Genomic DNA, 13,362 nt, shown 5'->3' with positions numbered 1-13,362 from the left:
CTGACTCCCCTCTCAAAAGTGTGATCTGAACACAGGAAGAAGTTGAGGTGGAGACAGCAGCTTCTGTTGGTGGGAGAAAGAGGGTGTGTAAGAGAGAGCGTATTCAAGGGACTGAAATGGGAAAAATGAAATGTTAGTGCTCCCCTACTACAAATTAAAAAGGGAAACAGGCAATCCTAGCACTTTGGGAGACCGAGGCGGGCGAATCACAACGTCAGGAGTTCGAGACCAGCTTGGCCAACATGGTGAAGCTCCGTCTCTAGTAAAAATACAAAAAAATTAGCTGGGCGTGGTGGCCGGCGCCTGTAATCCCAGCTACTCGGGAGACTGAGGAAGGAGAATCGCTTGAACCCGGGAGGCGGAGGTTGCAGTGAGCCGAAATGGCGCCACTGCATTCCAGCTCGGGCGACAGTGCGAGACTCTGTCTCAAAGAAAAAAAAAAAAAAAGGTGGGGTGTGGGGGAAACATCCGGCTCCTGCAGAGGTTTTTAGAATGTAAGGTCATCAAGGTGAGCTAATTTTCCCTGTGAGGTGAAGGGACCAGTTGCATCCCTTGCTTGGCTAATGATGGAACCTTCCTGACTTCAGCCAGGCAACAGAAGAAAGTCGGTCTTGATCTCCTCATTGACAGGATGGGGATGTGGGCTGAACGTATAAGAGGCTGCCCTCTTAGCTGGTGGACTGTGGTGCCCAGTGCGTCCTGATTAGTGGGGAAAGGCCAGGATGGCGACAGCACCCAATCGTGAGGCAGGGCCTTCACCCTGCCCACAGGAATGCTCTACCGTGGTCCACACAGATCCCAACATTACCTCCTGCTCTCTAAAGCTCAGCTTCCCCAGGAGAAAGAATAATAGCTTCCATCTCATAAGCTTGTGATAATTAAATGGGAGACCAATGCATGTACTGTGCTTAATAGCCTAAAAGCAAGCATTCAAAACACGGTAGCCATTATTATAATTATTGTTTTTATTTTATTTTCCTGTGAAAACCAGAAAACCTGCTAAACAAATTCTGAAAGAACTGTAACACTGTTACCATAATTCTTAAAGAGCTTTCAGTCTAAGGATGAAACAACAGATACATACTGTAATAGGAGAGGAACAATTACAAAGAAATATGTGCCCAATATGCCCACATTCAGATGACTTGAGTTGATTGGTATGTGCTGGAGGGACAGCGATCCTCGCTGCTCCTAGGAAGAGTGGGCTGGATGGGCAAGGCGAGCTTCTTTAGTGAGGAAAGTAAATCACAGGGGTCAGAAGGCATTCCAGAGAGAGAAACAGGTAAGTTTCTCGAATTTTTCTCCTTCTTCCTGAAGGAGTCCCTTCGAAAGCGATCAATTCCACTTTTGGCGATCTCGAAAAGGGGAATCTCTTTACTCCAACCAGTTTCTGAATGAGCAAGAACAGACCAGGCTGGAGCGAGAGGACAAGGGTGGAGAGTTCTGGGTTCCCCCAGTCTTTCCTCCTTTCCCTCCTCCAGTTCATTCCCTCTCCAGCCATGGTGTTCAGCCTTTGATGCTTTGGAGCCTCCCAAATAGTTCTGGATGATTGGTGGCACATTTGTTATTCATTTAAAATTTTGTATATTATCATATCAATTAAAGGTAGGCGTGGGGGAGGACGGAATTGAATGCAATGTTGTAGATCCCTGCTGGACACACAGTAGGTTCTTAGAAAGCGGAGGTTCTTACTCTTATTAGGGCCCTGGGAAGAGAGAAAGCATGAGGAAGACAACACAATGTGGCCTGGGAAAAGGCAGAACGCGAAAGTTTCCTCACATGAAAGGAATTAATTTTCTCACTGATTGCTCTTAAAACCTCAGGGCTAAAAATAATACAGTTTGGAAGGTGAAATGAAGAACTAAAAGCCTGGAAGTGGGAGGAAACAGGATTATTATTATTATTATTATTATTATTATTTTTTTTTTTGAGACGGAGTTTCGCTCTCGTCGCCCAGGTTGGAGTGCAATGGCGCCATCTCGGCTCACGGCAACCTCCGCCTCCCAGGTTCAAGCGATGCTGCCGCCTCAGCCTCCTGAGTAGCTGGGATTACAGGGGCGCGCCACCACGCCCGGCTAATTTTTTTTTGTATTTTTAGTAGAGACGGGGTTTCACCGTGTTGGCCAGGCTGGTCTCGAACTCCCGAGCTCAGGTAATCCACCTGCCTCGGCCTCCCAAAGCGCTGGCATTACAGACTTGAGCCACCACGCCCAGTTTCTTTTTTTTTTCTTTTAAATTTCCTTGACAGGGCGGGATCTTCTCACGTCTTTGCCGAAATAGCTCAGTTGGGAGAGCGTTAGACTGAAGATCTAAAGGTCCCTGGTTCGATCCCGGGTTTCGGCAGAGCTTTTGTTGGCTCAACCCCTTTGAACAGACAGGGCTATAATCCATTTCTTAGCCTCTCTGGAGGCTCGCCTCCCTCCCCAGTCCCCTTGCACGTTTGCACCTACGCCATACACACCCGGAGACGGCTGTTCTCCTTGTCTCTTAAGCGGGCACAAACTAATGAGACGAAGTATTTAGTAAGGTATTATAAGGATGCAAAGAATAAACTTCTCGAGAAATCAGAAGTCAAAGTCTTTATGAGGATGCATGATGAACTTAAGCCTCTCAAAGGAATCAGAAGTCGTAGAATGATTTCTTCCCAGTTCCGTAATCACCCTATTTATACTACTGGATGTTAAATGGCAATATGTGGCACAAGATTTTTTACTGAGGTAGTCAACACGCCTGTTCCACAGGCGGAAGGTCTTGGGTTTGATCACCAGTGTAGTCAGCTCTCTGGGGCTGCACGTTTTCTCATCGACGACAGACATGAGGACAGTGTTCAAAAGCATTAGTCTTTACCGCAAGAGACACAAGTCAGGGGCTCACCAGAGCATTAAGAATCTGGTGAAGGACTGCGTCCAGTTGGAGATGTAGGCATCTTGCGTCTTCACGTGTCTTCATCTGAAATATTTCTTGAATCTCAGTTTCCTCATCGCACTTTTAATAAAAAGTGCCTGAAAACATTCCTCGGTGCCAAAAGCTGCACAATTCTTGCCAAGAATATTACTATTGTGACTCTGACGATGTGTTTATTGATCTGTTTTGAGTATAAAATAAATACAATTTAAAAGAAAAAATATCCTAAGACAAAGCAACGTATAAAGGTTGGAAAAGAAAAGCCTGCGATTGGAAGAGAAAGTTTCTTGGCATTTTCCACACGTTTCACTTTTTCCGGCAAAAACCCACTAGCAAGTTTTGGTTTCCCTCAAGGAGGGGGCAACCCAAGCAGGTTTCACATAACGTTCCTTTCGCGCAGCCTCGCCCAAATCCATTTGTATTGGAAACTAAAACAGCATCCGCCCGAACAGGGACTTGAACCCTGGACCCTCAGATTAAAAGTCTGATGCTCTACCGACTGAGCTATCCGGGCCCTTGAAAAAAAAGCGTTTGCCTAGTCTATCCACAGGAAAGTAGGCCACGTGGCCGCATTCTTTCCCTCCGCGATTACAATTCTGAGTCTTTTTGCTGATTTCTTGAGAGGTGAACCGGCAAAATTGATATTGAGCAGGCGTTCAGCAAAATCGAGTCTTCATTTCTCTTTTTCTCCCATCATAGACGATAAAGACCCAAAAAGTAACCGCCTTCCTGACCTGCCCCGCGCCCTAAAGGGAATTTCCCAGGAGGAATCCTCCCAGATTTAAGACATTTGACCGGGCCTCCGGGTAAACAGCGGAATTTCTAATTCCAGTTTTGGTCTTTGAGGAGTCAGTCCTAGAGCTTCTTGTGGGAGAAGCAGTGATGAAAAATTAGGTTTCCAATAATCGATTAGACATTTACTGAGTGCATACCGCACTCTCGGAACTAAGCAAGTTCGACCTGTTTCTTCATAACTTCTTTGCCATCTCATTTCTTAAAGCACTGGATCCCTTGAAAGAGAATTCAGCTGGGCGCGGTGGCTCACGCCTGTAATCCCAGCACTTTGGGAGGCCGAGGCGGGCGGATCATGAGGTCAGGAGCTCAAGACTGTCCTGGCTAAGAAACCCCGTCTCTACTAAAAAAAAAAAAAAAAAAAAAAAAAAAAAAAAAAAAATTAGCCTGGCATGGTGGCGGGCGCCTGTAGTCCCAGCTACTCGGGAGGCTGAGGCAGGAGAATGGCGTGAACCCAGGAGCGGAGCTTGCAGTGAGCGGAGATCGAGCCACTGCACTCCAGCCTGGGCGACAGAGCAAGACTCCGTCTCAAAAAGAAATGAAAGGATTTAGGTGTATGAACTTATATAAACATATATCCTTTAATAATACATATAATTATATATAAATGTTGTTTGCATATACATGGAAGGTCTAAAAAGATAGAAAACAACCTGATAAAATGGCTACATTTTGAGGAATGGCAATGAAGCCTGTGAGAGGACGTTTTCATTATTTTCTTTTTCTTTTCTCCTTCCTTCCTTCCTTCCTTCCTTCCTTCCTTCCTTCCTTCCTTCCATCCTTCCTTCCTTCCTTCCTTTCCCTTTCTTTCTTTCTTAATTTCCTTCCTTCCTTCCTTCCTTCCTTCCTTCCTTCCTTCCTTCCTTCCTTCCTTCCTTCCTACCTTCCTTCCTTCTTTTCTTTTCTTTCTTTCTTTTGTCGCCCAGGCTGAAGTGCAATGGTGCGACCTCGGCTTACTGCAACCGCCTCCTCTCGTGTTCAAGCGATTCTCCCGCCTCAGCCTCCCAAATAGCTGGGACTACAGGCTCCCGCCACCATGCCTGGCTAATTTTTGTATTTTTAGTAGACACGGGGTTGGTGTCTACATGTTGGCCAGGCTGGTCTGGAACTCTTGACTTCACATGATCCGCCTGCCTCGGCCTCCCAAAGTGCTGGGAAAAATATGATTTGTTATTAAAATATTCCATGCTTCTGGGATGGCAGAGGTGGCACCTTAGATCAAAGCTTCCTTTGAAGTTTTTCTACAAAGAGCCAGAAGAGAAGGGTTAAATCACACACTTTCTCCTCTGCGGGACTCCCTCCATGCCTCATTGTTTTGGATGGGAGTTGTTGGTATTGAAAAATCACAACTTTGATAGGTACAGTTTTCACAAATGAGGATGTGGATACCTAGGCATCTGATGGCAAGTCTCGGCTCAAGGAAGAAAACTAAAACCAGACCCCTTGGAAAGGAGGTGCCTGTGCCTCGTGAGGTCAGTCCCTCGGGGTTACGAGCCTTTGGCCTGTTTCTTTCCGAACCTCTGAACCTCCACTTCTTTTCTTTTTTTTTCTTTTTTCTTTTTTTTTTTTTTTTTTTTTTTTTTTTTTTTTTGAGACAGAGTCTCGCTCTATCGCCCAGGCTGGAGTGCAGTGGCGCAATCTCAGCTCACTGCAACCTCCGCCTCCTGAGGTCAAGCTATTCTCCTTCCTCGGCCTCCTTAGTAGCCAGGATTAAAGGCGCATGCCACCGTGCCCGGCTAATTTTTGTATTTTTAGTAGAGACGGGGTTTCACCATGCTAGCCAGGCTGGTCTGGAACTTCTGACCTCGTGATCCACCCGCCTCGGTCTCCCAAAGTGCTGGGATTATAGGCGTGAGCCACCGCGCCCGGTGAACTTCTACTTCTTACAAAAGTGCCAGGTACACTGAGTAACTGAGTACAGTAACTGAGTAGTACTGGTTACTGAGTACAGCTTTGAATGAATAAGAGCATGAAGATGCGTTTCCTGTTTTAGGACAGACCAGCTTGATAGGCACCAAACACAGACCAAAAGTCTCAAATTCTTAACTGTATCAAGTGTTAACTGTGTGGTAATGGACTGCTTAACACAGGGAAGTAGGCCAGGCGCGGTGGCTCACACCCGTAATCCCAACACTTTGAGAGGCTGAGGCGAGCGAATCGCTTGAGGCCACGAGTTCGAGAGAAGCCTGGCCAAAATGGTGAAATCCCACCTCTACAAAAAATACAAAAATTAGCTGAACGTGGTGGCACGTGCCGGTAATCCTAGCTACTCGGGAGGCTGGAACAAGAGAATCGCTTGAACCCGGGAGGCGGAGGTTGCAGCGAGCTGAAGGGTGCAATGAGTAGAGATGGCGCCACTGCACTTCAGCCTGGGCGGCAGAGCAAGACTCTGTCAAAACGAACAAACAAACAACAACATAGGGAACTGTTAGTATTTCATTTAGCACTCCACAGTGGTTTGTTTGTTTGTTTTTGGAAGGTTCTGGCTGATCTTTACAGACAGGGTTCAGGAGTTGCCCCAGAGATCCCTGCTTGATCCTTTCCAGACAGGGTTAGGAACTGGGCTCTGAGCCTGTCTCTGTTGCTGTGCCCACTACAACCTACCTTAAACACCTGTTTAACGAATCTGTTTTCCTCCTAGAATGTTTCTGCTGTGAGGACAGGAACTCTCTGTATATCTGTAATCCCTGGGTCAGTGCCTCACTGAAAGCTCTCAAAAACTGTCCTTGAATGAAAGAATGGAGAATTGAATGAGGGTGATTGGTCAGGAAAGGCTTTTAGTGGAGGAGGAGGGTCAGAATTCGTCCTTGGAAGTTTTTGTTTGGTAGAGAGAGAGGAAGAACATTTCTGTCAAGGACGATGATTTTCATAATCAAATGGAATAAGTTTGTCCTGAAAAAAGCCATTCTGTTGGGCTGCCTTGTTTTATTTTCTCTGTAGTACATTTCGCTGTCTCTCAAATTCTCCAATTTGTCCAGTTGTTTTTATTTATTTTTAATTAAAAAAGTTTTTTAAAATAGAGACAGTGTCTCACGTTCTTGCCCAAGCTGGTCTCAAACCCCTGGCCTCAAGCAATCCTCCTGCCTTGGCCTCCCAAAGCGCTGGGATTGCAGGCGTGAGCCACCGCACGAAGCCTGTCTGCTTTTTTTTTTTTTTTTTTGGAGACGAAGTCTCTTTCTGTTGCCCAGGCTGGAGTGCAGTGGCACCATCTCGGCTTACTGCAACCTGCGCCTCCCAGGTTCAAGTGATCCTCCTGCCTCAGCCCTCCTAGTAGCTGGGATTACAGATACGCGCCACCGTGCCCGGCTAATTTTTGTATTTTTAGAAGAGACGGAGAGTTTCGCCATGTTGGCCAGGCTTGTCTCAAACTCCTGACCTCAGGTGATCTACCCGCCTCGTCCTCCCGAAGTGTTGGGATTACAGGCGTCAGCCACCGTGCCCGGCTGTGTGCTTGTTTTTAAACCATGTTTTTCTTCTGTCACTTTGTCATGTAAGTGACATTGGGCAGTGGTCTTGATGGTAAGGCTCTTGTTTTTTTTGTTGTTTTGCTTTAAAAAAAAAAAAAAAAAAAAACAACAGACCTGCATCACCACAACCCCAGTGTTTAGAACAGTACTTGGCACGTAATAGGATCTCAAGAAATAAACTGTCGACTCGGAGTGAACGTTTTTGCAGCACAATGTGCCTCTTGCTCTGTGCTCCCTCACTCCCATATAGCTGAACCCAGATGTTTTCTCTCTTTTTTCAGACGTTTTCTTTCTATTTTTCAAACCATAAACTGTGAAGCTGTCGCCATATTTAAGTTTTCTGGCAAAATGATATTAACTATAGTTATTGTTATCTGGACGCCTAAGATTGCAAAATGGATTGCCAAGGATTAGGAAAAAAGGTTTTTGCTCGGAAAAACAACTACTCTTTACCAGAAGTGGGGTTCGAACCCACGCGGATATGAATCCATTGGATCTTAAGTCCAACGCCTTAACCACTCGGCCATTCTGGTAATTGATGAAATAACACCTTATTTTAAGGCAACTCGGGTAACACTAGGCGACTAAAGTTTCGGAACAATTTAAATTACTTTTTTTCCTGATGTAAAAGAATAATATGGGGAAAAAACTTCGTGACTTTGATTATATTTCCCTAATTTCTTTTATCTCGCCACTAGAAACTGGGGCCACATAAAAGTGAAGGAGAAAAGGCTCGATAGAGGAGCGGGATTCTTAACGCCTTCAAGTGAAGGGACATAACCAGGAACTGCAATTAGCTGCAATTCACATCATTCTGGAAATTTTAAATGGTAGATAGTTTTCGTTTCATCTATTTTATATCCATTCCCTCCGCCTAACTTTCCGTTTGCCCTCTTTCAAACAAAAAGCGACTCTGGTGGGACTCGAACCCACAACCTTTGAATTTCTCTAACTATCTAGAAGTCCAATGCGCTATCCATTGCGCCACAGAGCCAGACACGTGCGACTTCTCCGCGATGAATACATCAGGGGAGGCACTTTCTTTCCACGAGTAAGTGTGGAACCTTTGTCTCTAAAGAGAGCGTGGGTAGGAATTACACTGGAAAGTCTGTAATCCTGGTGAAAGTTTCTCTCTCTGTTCGCGATCGCTGAGCAGTAAATCCATTTCAGTCCACGTTGTTAACAGGTCTTTATGCAGAATTGCTAAATCCAGAGAGGGCCTTCCCGCACGCGGTTCCATAGTGTAGCGGTTATCACGTCTGCTTTACACGCAGAAGGTCCTGGGTTCGAGCCCCAGTGGAACCACGGCGTGGTCGACTCCTTTTTCTTTTCTTTCCTTTCTTTAAAATGTTTAGTATTAACATTTTGCTAGTCCAATGGTGGGTTTTGCTTCAGGAAGCTGGAGACGCAGACATTTTGACAATGTTTCTGCGCCGTCGTGCTCCTCTGAATACTGAAAAATCAGGAATCCTTTTGAAAGTTTTTCTCTGTGCACAATCGCCGGATGTCAAGTCTACATAACCATTCCTCAGTGCTAAAATGTCTTTTTGAACAATTATTGAATCCTGGGGGATTCCCCTGGTTCTGTGGGGTTCCATAGTGTAGTGGTTATCACGTCTGCTTTACACGCAGAAGGTCCTGGGTTCGAGCCCCAGTGGGACCACGGGGTGTAACCTTGTGTTTTGTGAGCCAGGTGTTGGGTTTTGCACCAGGAAGCTGGCGACGAACCCATGTCTCAGGAATTTCTACGGCTTGTTCCCCGCCTGCTGCATCATCAGCCCGGTTTCTCTTAGCGCTCGGCGCTGAGTCGGCCTCCTCGGCTGCCCCCGTGTGGTGCCTTTCTGCAGGTGCAGGCGGCCTCGCTCCACGGAGGCTTCGCGCGCCCTTGTGCCTGCGCCTGTCCACTGCCTGGCCAGCCTGCTTCTGGGTTCCTGGGTGTTGCCCCTTGGCTCACCTACCTTCTTCTAAACCTTGCTTGGGCCATCTCTAAAAATTGCCACCACTAAGTCGAAGGACATCGCGAAGGCCGCCTCTTCTTTGCTGATTAACTCCAAGTTCACTGCCCTCATGCTTAATTTATTTAAATTAAAAATGCTTTTTGAGGCCAGGCGCGCTGCCTCATGCCTATAATCCCAGCACTTTGGGAGGCCGAGGCGGGCGGATCACGAGGTCAGGAGATCGTGTCCATCCTGGCTAACACGGTGAAACCCCGTCTCTACTAAAAATAGAAAAAAAATTAGCCAGGCATGGTGGCGGGCGCCTGTAGTCCCAGCTACTCTACTCGGGAGGTTGAGGCAGGAGAATGGCGTGAACCTGGGAGGCGGAGCTTGCAGTGAGCCGAAATCACGCCACTGCCCTCCAGCCTGGGAGACAGCCGTCTCAAAAACAAACAAACAAACAAACAAAAAAGCTTTTTGAAAAATTAATTTCATGCACAGAATTCAGAATACCTCCACGTATTTCACAGTGATGTTTCCGTCCCGTCTTTCAACAGTTAGCTGTTTCTTTTGTGACCCTTCAGAAATTGTCCATGCATTCACCAGTATACATGTACATTTACTTTAAAAGCCACTTCACGCTTTTTGTACAAAGGTAGCACACATAGGTACCGCTCCCATTTCTTCAACAATATTCTGAAAATCTTCCTATTTCGTTCATACATCTTCGCTTATCCTTTTACTTCCTGTGTTTGAATATATAACAATTCTTTATGCCTTTTGATGAACACTTAAATTGTATCTAGTCTTAGGAACAATGCGGAGCAGATTTCCTTGTTCCTTGGTTTTAGATAGGGCAATATGTAAAACAATCCTAGCAAAACCTTGAACAGGCACTTACATGGGTAGCTAACTTAATGTAATGACTCTATTATTATTTATCCCGTTTTACAGACGAGGGAGAGGAAGCATAGTGAGATTAAGAAATGGCCCAGGGTTACACCCCTGGTCAGGGACAGAACACAGTATCAACCCAAGCAAGAAGAGTGTTGCCTTTTTGTCTTAGAAAAAATTTGATTGATGGCTGGGCGCACTGGCTCACACCTGTAATCCCAGCACTTTGGGAGGCCGAGATGGAAGTATGGCTTGAACCCAGGAGTTCGAAACCAGCTTGGGCAAAAAGGTGAGACGCCCTCCGCAAACCCGTCCCACCAACCTCCCTGCTAGTCCCCAACAACCCCGCCACAACTCCTTTCAAAACAGCTTGTATCGAATTACACTCACTCCAATATGAAAGCCCTTGTTCTTCCTGTCTCTCTCAAATGAAAATAATTGAATTTTGAGTCAGCTGGAAATGGTTTATTTTGTGTTTTTTATTGTGAGTTAGGTTGGACTTTTTTTTTTTTTTCTTTGTTTTGAGACGGAGTCTCACTCTGTCGCCCAGGCTGGAGTGCAGTGGCACGATCTCAGCTCACTGCAAGCTCCGCTTCCCGGGTTCACGCCATTCTCCTGCCTCAGCCTCCAAAGTAGCTGGGACTACAGGTGACCGCCACGACGCGCAGCGAGTTTTTTGTGTTTTTAGTAGAGACGGGGTTTCACCATGTTAGCCAGGATGGTCTCGATCTCCTGACCTCGTGGTCCGCCCCCCTGGGCCTCCCAAAGTGCTAGGATTACAGGAGTGAGCCACCGCCCCTGGCCACTTTGGGGTTATTTTAAGGGTTTATTTCCCTTTTAAACATAGATGCCTACACTTCAGGGCACTGTCTCCAGTGGATGGTGTTTCTTGAGTTTTCTCAGAGCACACCGAAGAGTGGGCTTCCCACAGTATAATTAATTGAAGCATATATATATCAGTGTATTCATATAATTCTTATTAAAACTTTCACTTTGCAAAATGTTACATATTCTATGTTCCTCTTGAAAATTTACTGAATTCTGGCCGGTGCAGTGGCTCACGCCTGTAATCCCAGCACTTTGAGAGGCCAAGGCAAGTGGATCACTTGAGGCCAGGAGTTTGAGACCACCCTGACCAACATGGTGAAACCCCGACTCTACTAAATATTAGCTGGGTGTAGTGGTGCGCGTCTGTGATCCCAGCTACCTGGGAGGGACCGAGTGAGCCCCTGGAGGTTGAGGTTGCAGTTAGCTGAGATTGCCTCACTGCACTCCAGCCTGGGTGACAGAGCAAGACCCTGTCTCAAAAAAAAAAAAAAAAAAAAAAAAAAAAAAAAGGCCGGGCGTGGTGGCTCACACCTGTAATCCCAGCACTTTGGGAGGCCGAGGAGGGCGGATCACGAGGTCAGGAAATCGAGACCATCCTGGCTAACATGGTGAAGTCCCGTCTCTACTAAAAATACAAAAAAAATTAGCTGGGCGTGGTGCCAGGTGCCTGTACTGCACTCCAGCCTGGGTGACAGTGCGAGACTCCATCTCAAAAAAAAAAAAAAAAAAAAAAGAAAAAGGTATCAATATTGATTCAATTGTTAACAAATGAGGGATAACTGTGGTGTTGGAGGGGTGAGGAGGTATATGGGAACCCTACAGTTCCAGTTTAATTTTTCTGTGAATCTAAAACTGCTTTAAGAAATAAAAGCCAGCCGGGCATGGTGGCTCACGCTTGTAATCCCAGCACTTTGGGAGGCCGAGGCGGGTGGATCACGAGGTCAGGAGATTGAGACCATTCTGGCTAACACGGTGAAACCCCGTCTCTACTAAAAATACAAAATAAATTAGCCGGGCGTGGTGGCGGGAGCCTGTAGTCCCAGCTATTCGGGAGGCTGAGGCAGGAGAATGGCAGAGCTTGCAGTGAGCCGAGATTGCGCCCCACTGTTGCCTGGGCAACAGAGCAAGACTCTGCCTCAAAAAAAAAAAAAAAAAAAGAAAAGAAAAAAAAAAGAAAAGCTGTGTGTAGTGGCTCATGCCTGTAATCCCAGCACTTTGGGAGGCCGAGGTGGGTAGATTTCTGAGTTCAGGAGTTCCAGACCAGCCTGGGCAACATGATGAAACCCCGTCTCTACTAAAATAAAAAAAATTAGCTGGGTGTGGTGGTGCACACCTGTAGTTCCAGCTACTTGGGAGGCTGAAGCACAAGAATTGCTTGTACCCTGGAGGCAGAGGTTGCACCGAGCCGAGATTGTGCCGCTGCCCTCCAGCCTGGGCAACAGAGTGAGACTATTGTCTCAAAAAAAAAAAAGATATTAACTTTTAAAAAGTAGATAAGGCAAAGGATAAAACAGAGTACAAAGTAAAGAAACACTCTTTTTAACTTTTATTGCCAAACATCACTTCTTGTAAATCCTAATTTAACTCCTCCCACTTTCCACTCTGTTTTAAAAAGAACATTTAAAATAAATACTACTTTGAGTGCTGACAGGCTTCTGGATGTCTTTTGTGTTTTGCAAACTGCTTAAAATGAAATTGCCCCTTGCTTTGTTAAGGTATAACTTACGTACCGTAAACTGCACATATTTAAAGGGTACAACTTGAGTTTTCACACACACACTTACACACACACACACACACCCCTGTGAAACTGACACTACAATTAGGATAATGAGTATCTCCATTATCCCCCAAACCTCATGCTCCTGAGAACTGCAGAACTCTCGGCATATAGCTCCGTCCAAACCCCTGAACTAGACCAGACTCTCACATGGCTTCTAGCAGCATAAGGCTGTGTCCTTAGAATGACCCCAGCCCCCCATTAAGTGCCTGCCTGAGTAAGCTCAATACTGCCAGGAGAATTTATGGTTTGTTTTACCCAAACCCTGATGATAGGCCCCTGACCTCCCTTACTTATAGCATTTACCAAAAATGACTTATGATTGTGAACATGTATCTCTTAGAACTCAGAAATGTCTTTCTTAAGGACCTGGAAGCCATTCCTTTGAAATGTAATTATCAAAAAGGATGAAGCCTCTGTCTTCCAGTCTCTGCGGGAGGGTGGAATCCTAACTTTGATGATTGCCAGCTAGCAGACACAGCTGGCCTCATCGCATTGACACTGACGAACCGTTTGCAATTTTTCACTTCTCTGACTCTATTGAGACCTCACACTCGCCCATTCTTCATTCATTCTCCCTGTAAAATGCTCGAATCACCTCTGCACGAATCACAGTGGAGCCCAGCTCATTCCCCTACTGTCAGTAGTTACTGAATAAAATCTGTTTTTGCCGCTTTAACCAATGTCCCACTGTGTATATCTTTGATGTGCCTTTGTACACTTTCCCTCCATGTTCTGCCCATACTGAGGCCAATGTCTG

The 13,362-nt window shown here is 46.0% G+C and overlaps 7 non-coding genes across 7 annotated transcripts; 3 read left to right on the top strand and 4 right to left on the bottom strand.

The window, feature by feature from the left end:
* Positions 1–970: 970 nt before the first annotated feature.
* LOC115834930 lies at positions 971–1,030 on the bottom strand. Its single transcript, XR_004029917.1, has one exon. It is a non-coding gene; the product is annotated as a U7 small nuclear RNA (small nuclear RNA).
* Positions 1,031–2,270: 1,240 nt separating this feature from the next.
* TRNAF-GAA lies at positions 2,271–2,343 on the top strand. The gene has a single exon. It is a non-coding gene; the product is annotated as a tRNA-Phe (tRNA).
* A 1,002-nt stretch (positions 2,344–3,345) lies between these two features.
* On the bottom strand, positions 3,346–3,418 carry TRNAK-UUU. Its single transcript has one exon. It is a non-coding gene; the product is annotated as a tRNA-Lys (tRNA).
* Positions 3,419–7,613: 4,195 nt separating this feature from the next.
* TRNAL-UAA lies at positions 7,614–7,696 on the bottom strand. Its single transcript has one exon. It is a non-coding gene; the product is annotated as a tRNA-Leu (tRNA).
* A 375-nt stretch (positions 7,697–8,071) lies between these two features.
* On the bottom strand, positions 8,072–8,157 carry TRNAR-UCU. Its single transcript is given in 2 exon segments — positions 8,072–8,107; positions 8,121–8,157. It is a non-coding gene; the product is annotated as a tRNA-Arg (tRNA).
* A 238-nt stretch (positions 8,158–8,395) lies between these two features.
* TRNAV-UAC lies at positions 8,396–8,468 on the top strand. The gene has a single exon. It is a non-coding gene; the product is annotated as a tRNA-Val (tRNA).
* Positions 8,469–8,753: 285 nt separating this feature from the next.
* Positions 8,754–8,826, top strand: TRNAV-UAC. Its single transcript has one exon. It is a non-coding gene; the product is annotated as a tRNA-Val (tRNA).
* Positions 8,827–13,362: the final 4,536 nt, after the last annotated feature.

The sequence above is a fragment of the Nomascus leucogenys genome, chromosome 4 (assembly GCF_006542625.1).
Source record: "Nomascus leucogenys isolate Asia chromosome 4, Asia_NLE_v1, whole genome shotgun sequence".
Taxonomy (NCBI): Eukaryota; Metazoa; Chordata; class Mammalia; order Primates; family Hylobatidae; genus Nomascus; species Nomascus leucogenys.
Note: the sequence above shows the minus strand (reverse complement) of the source record. Positions and strands in the feature narration are given on the sequence as shown.